The sequence below is a fragment of the Meriones unguiculatus genome, chromosome 18 (genome assembly GCF_030254825.1).
Source record: "Meriones unguiculatus strain TT.TT164.6M chromosome 18, Bangor_MerUng_6.1, whole genome shotgun sequence".
NCBI lineage: Eukaryota > Metazoa > Chordata > Mammalia > Rodentia > Muridae > Meriones > Meriones unguiculatus.
The window spans coordinates 74,532,138-74,546,923 of NC_083365.1; the positions used below are offsets into that span (position 1 = coordinate 74,532,138).

The following is a 14,786-nucleotide window of genomic DNA, read 5'->3' on the forward strand; positions in this document are numbered from 1 at the left end:
AGAAGAAAAAAAAAGGTTTCTGGGAAGATGGCTCGTTGGTAAAGTGCTTCATGAAGAGCATGAAGATCTGAGTTCAGGTCTCCAGCACACACACACAAAAGATGCCATGGGAGTGTGTACCTGTAACCCTAGCCCTCCGGAGGCAGAGACAGCAGAATCCCAGGAGCCTGAAAGTCAGCTGTTGTTTCTGGATGGAAGGGGCTTGTGTCAGGAAATAAGAAATGATAGAGGAAAACAGTCTTTACTGACCTTTGGCTTCCATATGCACTCACCTGCATTCACACAAACACACGTATACCAGAAACAAAAACAAAAAAGAAAGAAAGTTTCTGATCAGTATTTCAGATTCATTTATCTTCCTAATAGTGCTACCTAGCCCTGTGCGCTGAGGCTCCGGAGGCTCCTGACTTTGCTTGCTCACTCCAAGGTCTGACGCACAATTCTTAGGAGCTTCATTGCCGTGTTAACTTTGAACCTTCAAAGCAAAACAGCTTCCCCTCCCGCTTGACTGCTCGCCGCTCTCCACACACAGCAGGCTTGGCCACCACTGAAGAAAATGAAATAACTTTTTTTTTTATGTGAGCACTAAGCATCAAAAGGACCAACTGCCTACTGAGTAGTGTTCGAAGACCAGCTTTAAAAATTAAGAGAGGGAGGAAAGCCAAGGTTTTGGCCCAGCAAATGGTTGCGAGAAACTTCAGTCGTCACGGGGCGCTTCTGGGCTCCTGCGATGAGTCTTGTGCTTGTTCTATTCACTGTGGTCAGCTCCAGTCTTCTTTGGCTCTAGGGGAAATGGAGTTAGCTGAGGCCACTCTGATGAGCTGACGCCAGGGAAGAGACGCGGCTCCCCTGTGGGAAGAACTGGGTGAACTATGTGTGGTTAGGAACGTGGAGTGTTTTCCACAGAGCAGAAAGGAGCCACAGGAGCAGCTGGATTAGTCTGGCTTTTGTCACCCGTTAAACCCTCTTTGTCTTCCATGAGGCATTCTCTGTTTTCCATTGGTTCTGGCCTGTGGTGGGCACTGGCTGGGACCTCACTCCTCCCACGCTGGCCTTTCTGCTTCCCTCTCTTGTCCAAGCGCCAAGTCTTTGCCATAACACCTGTCTGAGCCCATCAAACACAACCCTCTCTTGCTTTGTGTTTTCCTCCTTCCTTTCTCTCGCTCTTTCTCTTCCCTTGAGCATTCCCTCCAGCCCTAGCAGTAACCAAAACTATACATGTGAATATCTTGTCTTTTACTCCTGTGAGAGGTGAATGCTCCCGGTTTATAACCACACGAATAGATTAGAAAACCCCGAAGCCAAGGCTGTGAAGATGACATATTCGCATTACAAGCGTGACAGCTTGAGTGTGGTTCTTACAGTGGATGTTTTTAAGAAAAGCAGGAGAGGGCTGGTGGTGCTGGGAAGGTGGCTGCAGCCTCGCCTTACACCTAGGGCTCCCTGGGACTCGCCTGGTGACAGAAAAGAACCCAACTCCCGAATGCTGTCCTCTGACCTCCACACAAGTACTGTGGCACACACATGTCCACCCACACATAATAGAGAAAAATATGTAGATAACAGAATTGGTGTTGGTTTTTGAAAGCTGGAATGCTGGGGCATGCTTGCAATCCCCATGCCAGGGAGGTAGAAAGAGGAGGCTCACTGGCATGTCTGTGAGTTCAAGGCCAGTGAGAAACCCTCAAAAAAACTAGGTGATGACACCTCTGGAGCCACATCTGAGGCTGCTCTTGGCCTTCACACAGAGTGCGTGTATTCCGAACCCATACACACAGCTCCCCCCACGAACACATGCACATCACACACATATGTACCCATATGTACATGCACACATATGCACACACATGTGCACACCACACTACATAGAGCAAGCAGATTAAAGTGGCAAATGGGAGAACAGACATGCTAAGAGTTGCCCGGGGTCTTAGACGCGGTGTCCCAGCGTCTGAGCCCTCTGCGCCCTGTACAGCCCCGTGGCAGAGGCAGCACTGCACAGCTGGGCTTCAGAACACGGGATCTTGTTCCTCCAAGCGCAACTGATCGACAAGACACTCCAGGCAGCAGATGTCCTGAGGAGCGGCGCGCAGACAGAGACGAGGCAGGTTAACCGGATGAGGCTTTGCAGTGGGAGGTGAAGTGGAAAGGCTTCTGGCTAAGAGAGTAGCAGGAGGCGTTAAGCGAGGCATCTGAATAGGAGCTAGGACTCAGAGGGGAGGTGCAGAACAGAGCAGGGACGGGAAGACCCTGCCAGTGAGGGTCTTATTGCTGCCTTGGCAAGAACTACTGTCCAGTTCAGCCTCTGTGGGGCCTGTGCTCTCAAAAGTTCACATTCTGGGCTGGGGAGGTGGCTCAGAGGGTTAGAGTTCATGCCATGACAGGTTGAAGACCTGAGTTTGGAGTCTTACTACCCAAGTAAAAGGCTGGGTTTAATGCTGGGCAGTGGTGATGCACGCCTTTAATCCTAGCACTCAGGAGGCAGGGGCAGGAGGATCTCTGCCTGGTCTACAGACAAGAGTTCCAGGACAGCCAGGGCAACCCACAGAAACCCTGTCGTGTGTGTGTGTGTGTGTGTGTGTGTGTGTGTGTGTGCATGTGTGTGCATGCGTGTGTGTGTGTGTGTGTGTCTGAGAGAGAGAGAGAGAGAGAGCGCTGGGCTTAGCCATGCTTTCTCCTAACCCCAAAGCTGGGGAGGTAGTGGAGGAAAGAGGGTTGTCGGGGTTTGCTGGCTGACAAATGGTAAGCTCCAGTTTGAGTTGAGGGAGCCTGTCTCAAGGAGGATGGGTGGAGGGTGACAGAGTAGCCCTCAGTGGTCTTCTTTGGCCCATGAGTGGGCACACATGGGTATAGGCATCTGCACCACGCGCCACGCACAGACACACAGACACACACAGACACACACAGACACACACAGACATACAGACACACAGACACGCACAGACACACATAGACACACAGACACGCACAGACACGCACAGACACACAGACACGCACAGACACGCACAGACACGCAGACACAAACTTGATGAATTCTTTCTTTTAGCAGTGTGCTCCTTACTGGATATGCCTTTCCTACACTACCCCAATAGATAGACATGGTGGTTTTTTTTTTTTTTTTTTTTTTAATAAAAGCGTTTAGGGGAAATTCCAGTTGCACTGGTTGTGCATGCTGCTGATGGCAGGAAAATCAGGAACCCTCACCTCCTACAGCCTTGTTACCCAAGGCCATTATGACTACAGGCATCGCTTTGTAAGGTCTGAGGCAGATGGTTGAGAACAGAGCCCAAGCTCACACCAACAAACTCTCTTCTTGGATTCTTCTTATAATTTTAAGAGTTTAAAAAAACTAATATATTAGTACGATAATACTAACCATACAGAATAATGTATTTCATTATGACACTTTCATACATGTTTAATACATATGTAACATATTTCAATCAGATTTACCCCATCACACCCTCTCTTGTTAGCACACACTCCTACAAATCCTCTCATCTTCTTAACAAGTTCCCCTTCTACTTTCATATTGTCACTGGTGTGTGTGTGTGTGTGTGTGTGTCACTGGGTTTCATTAGGATACTTAAAGGAGTGTGGAGGTTTGAATAAACACTGACCCCTTGGACTCAGGGTGGGGTGTTATTGGAGGTGTGGCCTTGGTGGAGGAAGTGTGTCACTGGGACCTGGCTTTCGGGTTTCAGAAGCTCAGGTAAGTCCCAGTGGCTCTTTCTCTTCCTGCTGCTTGCTGATTCTGACGTAGAACTCTTAGCTATCTTTCTAGCACTGTGTCTGCTTGCATGCCTCCATGCTTCCTGCATTGATGAGAATGGACTAAACTTCTGAACTGTTAGCCAACTCCTATTAAGAGTTTTCCTTTATAGAGTTGCTGTGGTCATGGTGTCTCTTCACAGCAACCGAAACCCTAACTAAGACAAGAAGCATGAGTGAAGGTTTGTTCTGCGAGCACATGTATCACCAAGAAAAGCATCTCTTTCTCCCTCAGCCTCTACTAAGTGCACATCAATCCTCAACAGTGTGCAAAGCCCTGTTATGGTAGCTTTTATTTGTTTGTTACCCAAGAGAAAAGTGTTCTTTGAGGGAAAGCCCCAGGAAGACATTCCCTTATGTCTTGGTTAGGTCTGGGTTAAATGCATCTTCCTGGGCCAGCCAACAAAGAAGAAGATGGGAATTAGCTTCTTGCCATAGACACATTGTGATTCAGGACAATGGGATGTTGTTAGTCAGAAGAATGTTGCAGGGCTGTTATGTAGGCAGCCAACGGTCACACAGCTTAGGTGTAGGAACAAATGATTATTTTTTCTTTTTGGTAAGCTTTTAAAGATTTATTTTTCACTTGTGTGTGTGGCTGTGTGTGTGCCACAAGCATGTGTCTTTAGAGGGGTGGAGAGCTCCAGTCTCCTGGAGCAGGAGTTAAATGTGGCTGTGGGCCATCCGATGTGATTATTGGGAACCAAACTCTGTTCTCTGAAAGACAGCAAGTTCTCTTAGCCACGGAGCCATCTCTCCAGACCCTCTTTTTAAATTAAATTAAAAAAAATTAAACACAGGGTTTCATCTTGCCCAGGCTGGGCTTCAACTTCCTATGTAGATGAAGGTGACCCTGAACACGTTGTCTTTCTGTCCTGACCTCTCTAACATATTGGGCAGTAAACACCACCATGAGTCCCTCTAGAAATAGCCTCTAAGATGGATCTTTGGATGCAAGATAGGCTCAAACCCTGTGGAAGGCCCATTGCCTAAAGAAACATGATGACTAAATGCAATGTGGTGGTCATGATGCAATCCCTGAACAGGAAAAGGAAGTAGCTGAGCACAAAGGAAATCTAAACAACAGTAGGCCAGTTGACAGCAGTGCGCTGCTGTTATTTGTAGCAGTGAGGTTGGGGATGCAGCTGGGTTGGCAGAGAGCTTGGCCAGCACGCACAGCACTCTGACGCTGCTCTCCCAGCATGGTGTAAAGCATCCACGGGGTCTCACTCCTGCAGTCTCTGGGGAGGTGAAGGCTGGAGCATCAGAAATTCCAGGTCATCCTTTGCTATCTGGGGGATCTGAGGCCAGCCTAGACTAGGGATCCTGTCTTAAAACAAGCTAGGAAACAAACAAGCAAGCAAACAAACACACCACCACAAAAAACACCCAGCCTAGTGTAAAGCATTAGTAATGGAGGAAATGGAATGGAGGGTACATGCTAACCGAAAAATCTTCTCCACTTTTCTGTGTATCAGAAACAGGGGACTGGGAAAGGCATGGGGGAGATGAGAGAGGGAGGGTGGGGCTGGGAGGAGATAAGGAAGGTTCTACAGCAGGGATACAAAGTGAATAAATTATAATAAATAAATTAATAAAAGAATTAATAATCACTATATAGTACTCTTAGAAGTTTGAGTTTTAACTACATATTAAAAGGGGGATAGCTTGTGAGTCAGTGAGGTTGCTGTTAAAAAGAAACAGTTCTATAAAACAAAGTTTCTTACATTGAAGAAAAAACAAACTGGAAGAAGAAGGGGCAGGTAACAGGATTGAGTTACCTGACCCAAAAGTTAAATTGCCATGGAGGTCCAACGAAAACCTTGGACTCTGGTGGGACTCTGGAGAGTGTTACCCACCATTTTTCCAATGCCAAACCAAGCTGTCCCAGCTTGCAGCTACTGAGCCTTGCTCAGCTAGTGAATGCAAACCATGCCGAGAAGGTTCCACTTAGGCAAAGTGGTTCTTTTTAATCAAGGGTGACCATGAAAATGCCGACAGCTGGCAGCCATCTGTTGGCTACAGGTTTTGCATCTGGAAAGTAAGTCTGTCCGTGGCGGGGGATCTGAGAGGTATCAGTCTGTGCTCGTCACACTCATCGGTCTTCCGCTATCTATGACCTCTGTGGTAGATGGGGATGGGACTTAGGTCCATCTGCAGGAGGGAGTCATTGCCTCAACGGCTGCAGAGGAAGCCATTCTGACACCGGAAGGGCAGAGAGGTAGGAGAGACTTTGGGGAGAGTGCCCGGCCAACTACCAGAGGCTCCTCAGGGTCACGGGGTACCTGAGAGTATAGGCATGACGTCAGAATTTCCAAGAACTACTCTACAGGAGCCACAGATGAGGACTACTCATGAATTGCCTTTATTCTAAGATTAGATGCTCTAGTTGGTTGCTTGAAACCCTAAATACACTAGTTCTGTGTTTAGAAATAGTGACAGGCCTCCTAGTAAACCCATGAAAGACCGCAAGCTATCAGACGTGTCATGTGATTTCAGAGTTATCAATTACTTTCTTTGCATCATCTATCTATCTATCTGTCTGTCTGTCTGTCTATCTATCTATCTATCTATCTATCTATCTATCTATCTATCCATCCATCCATCCATCCATCCTTCCTTCCATCCATCCATCCACCCACCCACCCATCCATATGAGTAGCAGGGACTGAGCTCAGGGCCTTTCGTGCTAGGCAGATACTCTACCACTGAGCTGCGTACCCAGTCCTCAACTGCTCCTTTTTTTTTAAAGAAAAATTTTTAGAAGAACATTTTACAGCATAGGTCTGATTTCTTTTTGCACATGAAGCCATTAACTCACATGGGACGAGCTCCGGTAGCTCAGGCACCCTCCTGTTCTCACGAAATGTGATTCTCAGGGTGAAGCAGCTGGTGTTTCTCTTGAACCCAGGTGTCTTTCTCTCCGGCTTCCTTTTGCTGATTGCTTTTTTCCCCCTGTTTCTGGAAGCTGTCCGGGCTCTCAGAAAGCTCGGTGTACTCAGTCTGCACTTTAATTCTCTTGGGAGGACTCTGGCCCTTAAGCTGCTTGTTTGCAACGATGGCCACAGCAGGCCGAGTGACGTTGACTCTTTCACCTCTGCTGTGAAAAATATGGAGTGCTTCACAAATCTGCTTGTCACCCTTGCACAGGGGCCTTGCTAATCTTTGCATTGTTTTGATTTTTAGTGTATGTGGTGCTAAGGCGAGCATTCAACTGTTCTTTATGAAGTCATTTCTTCACAGAAGATGCAAAGGGGTATGACCCACTGTACATGGTCTGGGATGGATCTGATCAGGAGATGCCAACACCTTATCACTTTGTTTCGGAAGAGAAATCAAGTAATTTAGCCCTGGAGCTCATTCCAGAGTGGCTGCTTTTTAATCCTTTTAAAGCATTATTATTATTTTTGTTTTGTTTTGTCAAAAGATGGGTCTCTAATAACCATCCACAAAGAATCAAGACTACTCTCCCAAAGACAGAAAAGTAAAAACATAAAAGCACTCTAACTTGGAAGCTTTTTATTTTAAAAGAGATTTCTGTCTTTAGTTCTCTGTGTGAGTACATGCACATGTTTGTGAACACAGGTGAGGCGACCTGTAGAGGCCAGATCCTTAGAACTGGAATTGTTTTGATCCCCCTACCGTGGGTACTGGGAATCGGAACTCAGGTCCTTTGCAAGAGCAGGATTAGCTCTTAACCCTGGGATATTTCTCTTTCCGACCCCTAGAGCCATTAAAAATATCTCTGATGTCACAACAAGGAACTAAAACTGAATCAGGTTCAGTGACACGCGTCAAAGTTTCACATAGACTCAATGGCAGACAACACAGGCTAGGGATCAATACTTTTTTTTGGCTGAACTTGATAAAAAACTTTATACTTTTAAATTTTTAAATAGGGTATATTTTACTTTTCTGAAGCACATCAGCTGTTGCCCAGTCTCCTGCCCCCAAAAAATCAGGCAAAGGCAAGCATCACGCCCTGAGCCCGTCTTGGTATGTATCCCTCTATCGAGAGAATGACCTAGATGACTGTTCTTATGTCCAAAGCTTAGCCAGTAGTTCCGTTAGTTAAAAGTGCTCCCTGCTCTTCCAGAAGACACACATTTGCTTTCTAGCACTCATGTCCAGCTCTCAGGTTCCCGTGCTTCCATCTTCATGGGTTCCTCTTTTGACTCTAATGGCACCTGCACAAATGTGCCATGCACACACACACACACACACACACACACACACACACACACACACACACACACAGTAAAAAACAAAAACAGAAGTGGTGGTGCCAGGCAGGCTGTGGAGGCACACGCTTTTAATCCCAGCACTCGGGAGACAGAGGCAGTGGGTCTATAGGACTACAAAGCCAGCCTGCTCTACACAGAGAAACCTTATCTCGAAAAACTAGAAAAAGAAAGAAAGAGAGAGGAGAGGAGTGGTGCTATCTGTATTATTCAAGAAAAATCAACTCTCTGCCCTTAACATTACTTCAGTGTCTAACACAACAATCGCCATTGTTACTGTCCTCTGCTCAGCTTCTTGACAGACTCAGCATGGTCTCATGTGCATGTAGGAGGCTGGGCTCAGGCTGACCCTGCTTTCAGCTTTAACCAGCCACCAGCCAGCTGTGAGTCTAGAAAACAAAGGCTAAATGTACATTTCTAAACTCTTAGCCTCATGTTCTTTCCTTCTCCCTCAACCCCTCCGCAAATGGAGCAGTCCCTCCTGGTTACCCTTGATTCTCTTCAAGCCTTTCCTGCCTCCTTGATATAGATTGGCTGCTGTGAAGAACCGTGTGGCTTGGCCCTTGAGCTGAGACCTGGCCCCTGTGACCACCAGCAAGGCTTTCGTGGAAGGGCTGTTTTTTATAAATAGTGTGAAGATGTGGGGGAAAAGCTTGTTCCCTGCTGTCTGATCTCTGCCTTGAAACCAACTGGGAGAGGGTTGGCTGGAACTGGGCTGACCATCGCTACTCCAGAAACGAGCATGTGTGAGGAGACAAGTCAGCACTCCGAGGACAGCAGGGCCTGCAGTCTGTAGAGCATGGCCCCGCCATTGCACAGCATGGACCCCGGTGCTGCTCACCATGACCCTTGCTATGCGAAGGGGCAGGCATTGGGGCTTCTTTCTTTGCCCTTTCTCTTTCCTTGTTTCTCACCCCCTTCTCCCTTCTTTCTTTCTTTCCTCTTTCTCTTCCCTTCCTCTTCCCTTCCCTCCCCTCCTCTCCCCTTCCTCTTCCGTTCCTCCTCCTCCTCTTTTCTCCTTCCTCCTCCTTCTCCTTCCTGCCTCATTCAGTGGGATGGAACCCAGCGCCTTGCTTGTAGGCAAGTAATACCCATTGAGCTTTGTTCCTAACCTTATACTCTCCCCTTCTTATGGCCAAAGCCACATTTTAAGTTTCGTGTGCCCCAATATACCTATGAATGAAGCTCAATACAAAAGCATAAGCTTTCTTAAACATCACAAGATTTTTAAAGCTTATTTTGTAACTTGCCTGAGCAGTTACACTCTTGAGTGTGTGTATATATGTATACATACATGTAGATGTGTATGTACACATGTACACACATATGTGTGAATAGGTATGTATATACGCACACACACATATCTACACACACACACTTGAGTGGGAGTTTAGAGATGACAGGTCACACACACCTGCAAGGCCTTTGGACGGTGGTAGCACCTGAAAAGTGACGATCCCTAAAGCTACTTAAAAAATCCTTTAAAAAAAGTTATCACGTTACTTATTTGTATGTGTCGGGCCTGTGTGTGCATCAGTGCGCATGTGGAAGGCAGGGCCCAGTCTGGGCGAGTTGGCTCTCTCTTCCCACCATGTGGCTTCTGGATAAAACTCAGGTTCCTGGGCTTGGTGCACCTGCCTTGCCCACCTCGCCTCACCAGCCCTAAAGCCTTTTTTTCTTCTTTTACTAAAATCAACTGGATTAAATATTTTCTCTACTGCATACTCAGGGGCTTTGTTTTCTGTCCTGTATTTGCTAGCAGAGGTGTGTAGCACCCGTTTTTAAACTCTGTTTTATTTATTTATTATTCCTAAGTAGGAGAGAGAAGGTTAGTGGGGAGAGAGGGAGCAGACCCCTTTACTTCTCCTGGCTGTTTAGGGCTGAGGGGTTCTTTTAGGGCTATGCCAATCTCTGTCCACAGCAAACGCAGCCAGCAGGCTCCTCCAAGCTGAGCCCCGAAGCGTTTCTCTGCATCTGCCTGCCACTCAGCGACACTGCACACATCATACTTCGTCTTTCTCTGAGCTCTGGAATTCACATCCTCCCAGCCCCAGACCACGCCCCCTCCATGCTGCATGAGGCCCGAGGCAGGCCGTTACCAGCTGGCAAAAGCGACACCCTGCAGGAGACAATCACCAGGCATGGACAAACTATAGCCCAACTAAAATCCCACACTGGAATTAAAACGAAAACACCTTTATATAATATAACTGAGTTTTTAAAGAAGCCCAAGCTTTCATTACGAGGTGTTAAAGAATGGTGAGATAACGATAAAGCCGATTAACAGGAGAAAAACTGAGGAAATTACAATTTCAGGATAACTCATATTTTGATGAGGTCAGGCACATTCAGGATGGTATGGCCATAGACATGACTCACACTTAGGTACTCAGACAATAATCATGAGGAAAGTCTGCTGAGAGCAGGGTCACCAGAGTGGGGCGGTCCCCTTTCTCATCTGATCTAGAAACCTGAGGCAGCACCAATGAGCAGGAGTTTCAAAAGAACTCAGCAAGCTCGAGATGCTGCCCCTCTCTGGGCCGTGGATGGCTGCTCGGGACAGGGGCAGACATTTTCTTCAGTGGTGTCGTCACTCTAAGTTGTACACGCTCCTGTTAATAACCCCTTGGATTCAGGAACGTGGCTGCTCTTTCCAAAGTCCAGAGCAGAGCTGGAAAGACTCAGCAGGCCATGGTGCGACACGTGTGAAGCCATTTTTGAGCCGGTTCTCAGGCAAGTGTTGTTCATCACCATCAAGTCATATGTGGGACATGATGATGCCGTCACCGTGCCCCAGTGTCTCTGGCCTTGCTCTCTTTGAATTGCTGTAAATAATGGGGCTTTCCGTAAACACACCATGACCACAGATCCCTGTTTGACTAACACAGCCCTGTGCTCTGGGAGCTCTTCCTGTCAGTTGTCTTTCCTCTCACCTCAAAGACTCAAAGCTGTGTAGCGCTCCCCTCCCCTCATCCCCTCTCAGCTCTGGCTGCCCTCAAGCTTAATATCCATCTCCTCAATGCTGACTTGCAGTCATATCCCGCCACACCTAGAGTATATGGTGCGGAGAATGGAGCCTGTGGTCTCCTGCAAGTCAAACACCCTATTGACAGAGCCACAGCCTCACTCCCCACCCCCATGCCCTGTTGACTCATGGTTTTTAGGTAATAATTTAAAAAATAGATAAGGTAGTCAATGATGCCAAGCAAACAAGATTACATCAAACTGGCATTTCTCACCTTGTGCTCGTACTGTTTTCTTTGCAGTCTCATATACATGGGTGGATGTAAATCCCCTCCCTCTGCTGGCCTGCATCTCAGTTCTCACATTCTAACCCTAAATCAGAGAAGAAATGGCAGTTGCTCTTGAGTTTAGCACAAATGTAGAAATTTAAGCCAGAGAGGCCAGCAGCAGTGGAAGGTGGCAGAGACTGACCCTTCGAGGCTTTCACACCGTGGGCTTTCCTCCCTCATGACCTGTGAAATGGGACAACACCCCTTAATGATCTTAAGATGCTATGATAGTCTGAATTCTGCTAGGATGTGTGAGTGTGTGTGTGTGTGTGTGTGTGTGTGTGTGTGTAATATGAAATAAATTTTAAGGTGAATCCCTTGTAACTTCAAAGGGATTTTGGGTACTTGCTCTTCTACCATAATGTATTCTTTAGTCAAGATGCATTTTGAACAATTCTCATTGTCTTCCCCTAGTGTCAAGTTGTATTAAAATAGCGAAGCATGTCATTGTGTGTGACATGAAATCATACTTAGAATACCACTGAAGCCAAATCCTTCATTTTGAAAAGTTTTATCATTTGTTATTTCATTACTTATTCTATCTCATTTTATTTCAGAGAGAGCACCTCATGTAGCCCAGGCTGATTTTGGACTCAGTAGGTACCTGAAAGTAACCTTGAACTCCCAATCTTCCTGCCTTCACCCCTTAAGTGATGGGGACAAAGGCCACGATTGGCACACCTGGTTGAGTCAGTTGGACATATTGGACAAGTCCTTTTCCAGCTGAGCTGCACTGCAGCCTAAGGAATTTTAAATGCATGCTACATGTGTATAGTGAAACAGGAATTTGTTTAAAATATAGACATAGCACAAACATTTTTTTATTTTTCTCATCCATCATTGTCAGTTGGTATAAAGTATTGGAATTGTATAATAAAGCTTATGAAGCTCCTGCCAGCTTGTGGCTAAGAAGTCAGGAATTCTTCCATAGTATTAGTAACTAGCATTAAAAAATAAGTTCTGGGGCTGGGGAGATGGCTCAGAGGTTAAGAGCACTGGCTGTTCTTCTAAAGGTCCTGAGTTCACTTCCCAGCAACCACAGGGTGGCTCACAACCATCTATAGTGAGATCTGGTGCCCTCTTCTGGTGTGCAAGCACACATGCAGGTATAATGCTGTATACATAATAAATAAATAAATAAATCTTAAAAAAAAAAACAACAGTTCTGAACTGAGCCTGGCCAGCTGTCAGATATGTACTGGTACTGAGATGACAGGCAAGAGGATCTGGAGTTCAGAGTCATCTTTGGTTACATAGTGAGTTTGAGCACAGCCTGTGCTACACAGACCTTGACGAAGAAGAAGAAGAAGAAGAAGAAGAAGAAGAAGAAGAAGAAGAAGAAGAAGAAGAAGAAGAAGAAGAAGAAGAAGTGGAGGAGGAGGAGGAGGAGGAGGGGGAGGGGGAGGGGGAGGGGCCTAGCCTTGTACTAAGTACTTTACAGAACACAAAAGAAGCTAGTTGGTGATGGTGGTGGTGATGGTGAAAGTTTCTGTGTCAAACAAGGGCCTACCATGTCCCAGCTGATTGTCATACCTGCCATCACTTCTGATTTCTACAAGGAGAAGAAAATGCCACGAGCAGGGTGGGCTGTTCAGTTGATGAAGTGCTTGCTGTGAAACTGTGAGGGCCTGATCAGTCCCTAAATCTGTGATTAGGTTGAGCATGGTGTGTCTGCTCTCCATCCTTAAAAAGAGGGAATGTGCACCCAGTCTGCCTCTCTCTGCCGCTGTCTCTCTGTCTGTCTGTCTGTCTCTCTCTCATGTGTATGTGGAGGCCAAAGGACAACCTTGAGCATTATTCTTCAGACACTTTTGGTTGAGACAGGATCTCTCATTGACCTGAAACTTCACTCAGTAGGCTAGGCTAGCTGACCAGCAAGCTCTAGGGATCTGTCTGTCCTCCTCCACCACCACCCTGCATCACTATCACTGATTACAGGTATGTGCTGCCATACCTGGCTTTTTACATGTTTTTACAAAGTAAATGCTTTACTGACAGGGCCATCTTCTTAGCTCTTCCAGTAAGGTGTGTGTGTGTGTGTGTGTGTGTGTGTGCGCGCACGTGCGCACAAGCCTGTGTGAGTATGTGTGTGTGAATATTATTGTATATATGGATACTATGTGTATGATGTATGTGAGAGCAGGAGCATGCAAATCACAGTCTACAGTATGCACGTGGAGGTCAGAGGACAACTGTTGGGAGTTGGCTCTCTCCTCCTACCCTGGGATTTAGGGTTTGAACTCAGGGTGTCAGGCTTGTACAGCTGAGGCATCTTCCTGGCCCAACCCTCAGTGAGTTTTTTTTCTTTTATATCAATGTGTGTCTGTCTGTACACCACATGTGTGGCTAGTGTCTGTGGAGGCCAGAAGAGGGCATTGGACCTTGTGGAACTGTGGTCAGGGGTGGCTGGGAGCCGCCAGGCGGGTGCTGGGAGCGACTCAGGCTCTCTCAGAGCAGCCAGTGCTCAGCTGCAGAGTCAGGTCTCCAGCCCCGTCAGTGAGCCTTGTGATGGTTAATAGGCACACACAAGCACAAGCGATTATCCCTGTGCTTTGGAAGTCAAGGAAAGAAAGCGGGGGACACACAGGGGAATTATACACTGTTAGGGGGAATCGCAAAGGACAGAATGGGTTTCTGTTCTGGAGATGAAGTGAGCTGGGCCATGAACGGTGATTGTTGTTTGGCCCAGCTAGTTGGAAGGGAAGAGTGGCCAGACTGTAGAAGGGAAGGAGGAGGCCAGAGAGGCTGTGGCTGGAACCCGCATGTTCCTCCGCCTGGCGTCGTGCTGTGCTCAGCGCCTCGGTGATCCCTCCTTTGGCTTGGGAAGATGGCTGGCTAACTAGCTTATTCCTGAACACCAAATGGTCAGTCTGGACCCCAGGCAACATTGTCTTCTTCTGAATTCTGTATGAAGATATGAAGAGTGTAGTTGGAAAAAGCCAAGGGCATAGGAGTAATTACAACACAACTAAATGCTGACAGAATGGGATAGTTTGAAACTGTAGAATCATTAGTTATATAGTTCAGTGACATCCACTGGGACAGAGCTACAGTGCACAGCTACATATGAGTGCTCACTCACAGAAACACACAAAGACAAGGACATTTTGCAGACAACTTTCAGCTGGAAAATGGGGATGATGACTGAGCAGGTAAATAAAGTGTTTGTTGTGCAAGCAGGAAGTCCTGAGTTTGCATATTCAATACTCACGTAAAAGCCAGGCATGGCAGGATATGCCTACAACCTTAGCCCTGGGGAGGCAGAGGCAGGAGGACCATCAATGGCTCACCAGCCAGCCAGCTTGGCTGAAGCAGTCAGCTCCAGGTCCAGTGGGAGACTCAGTCTCAAAAAATAAGATGGAGAGTAATTCAGGTAGACACCCAAAGTCCATCTCTGCACCCATGTGCACATGCATGGGAAAGCACACCACTGACCTGCTATACATATGCACACCCATGCATACATCACACACACACACACACA

The 14,786-nt window shown here is 46.9% G+C and overlaps 1 long non-coding RNA gene and 1 other non-coding gene across 2 annotated transcripts in view; one reads left to right on the top strand and one right to left on the bottom strand.

The window, feature by feature from the left end:
• LOC132648973 (uncharacterized) overlaps positions 1-14,786 on the top strand; it is a 73,542-nt gene that overhangs the window by 24,242 nt on the left and 34,514 nt on the right. The window lies entirely within an intron of this gene.
• Positions 6,874-6,978, bottom strand: LOC132649122 (U6 spliceosomal RNA). The gene has a single exon (XR_009587556.1). It is a non-coding gene; the product is annotated as a U6 spliceosomal RNA (small nuclear RNA).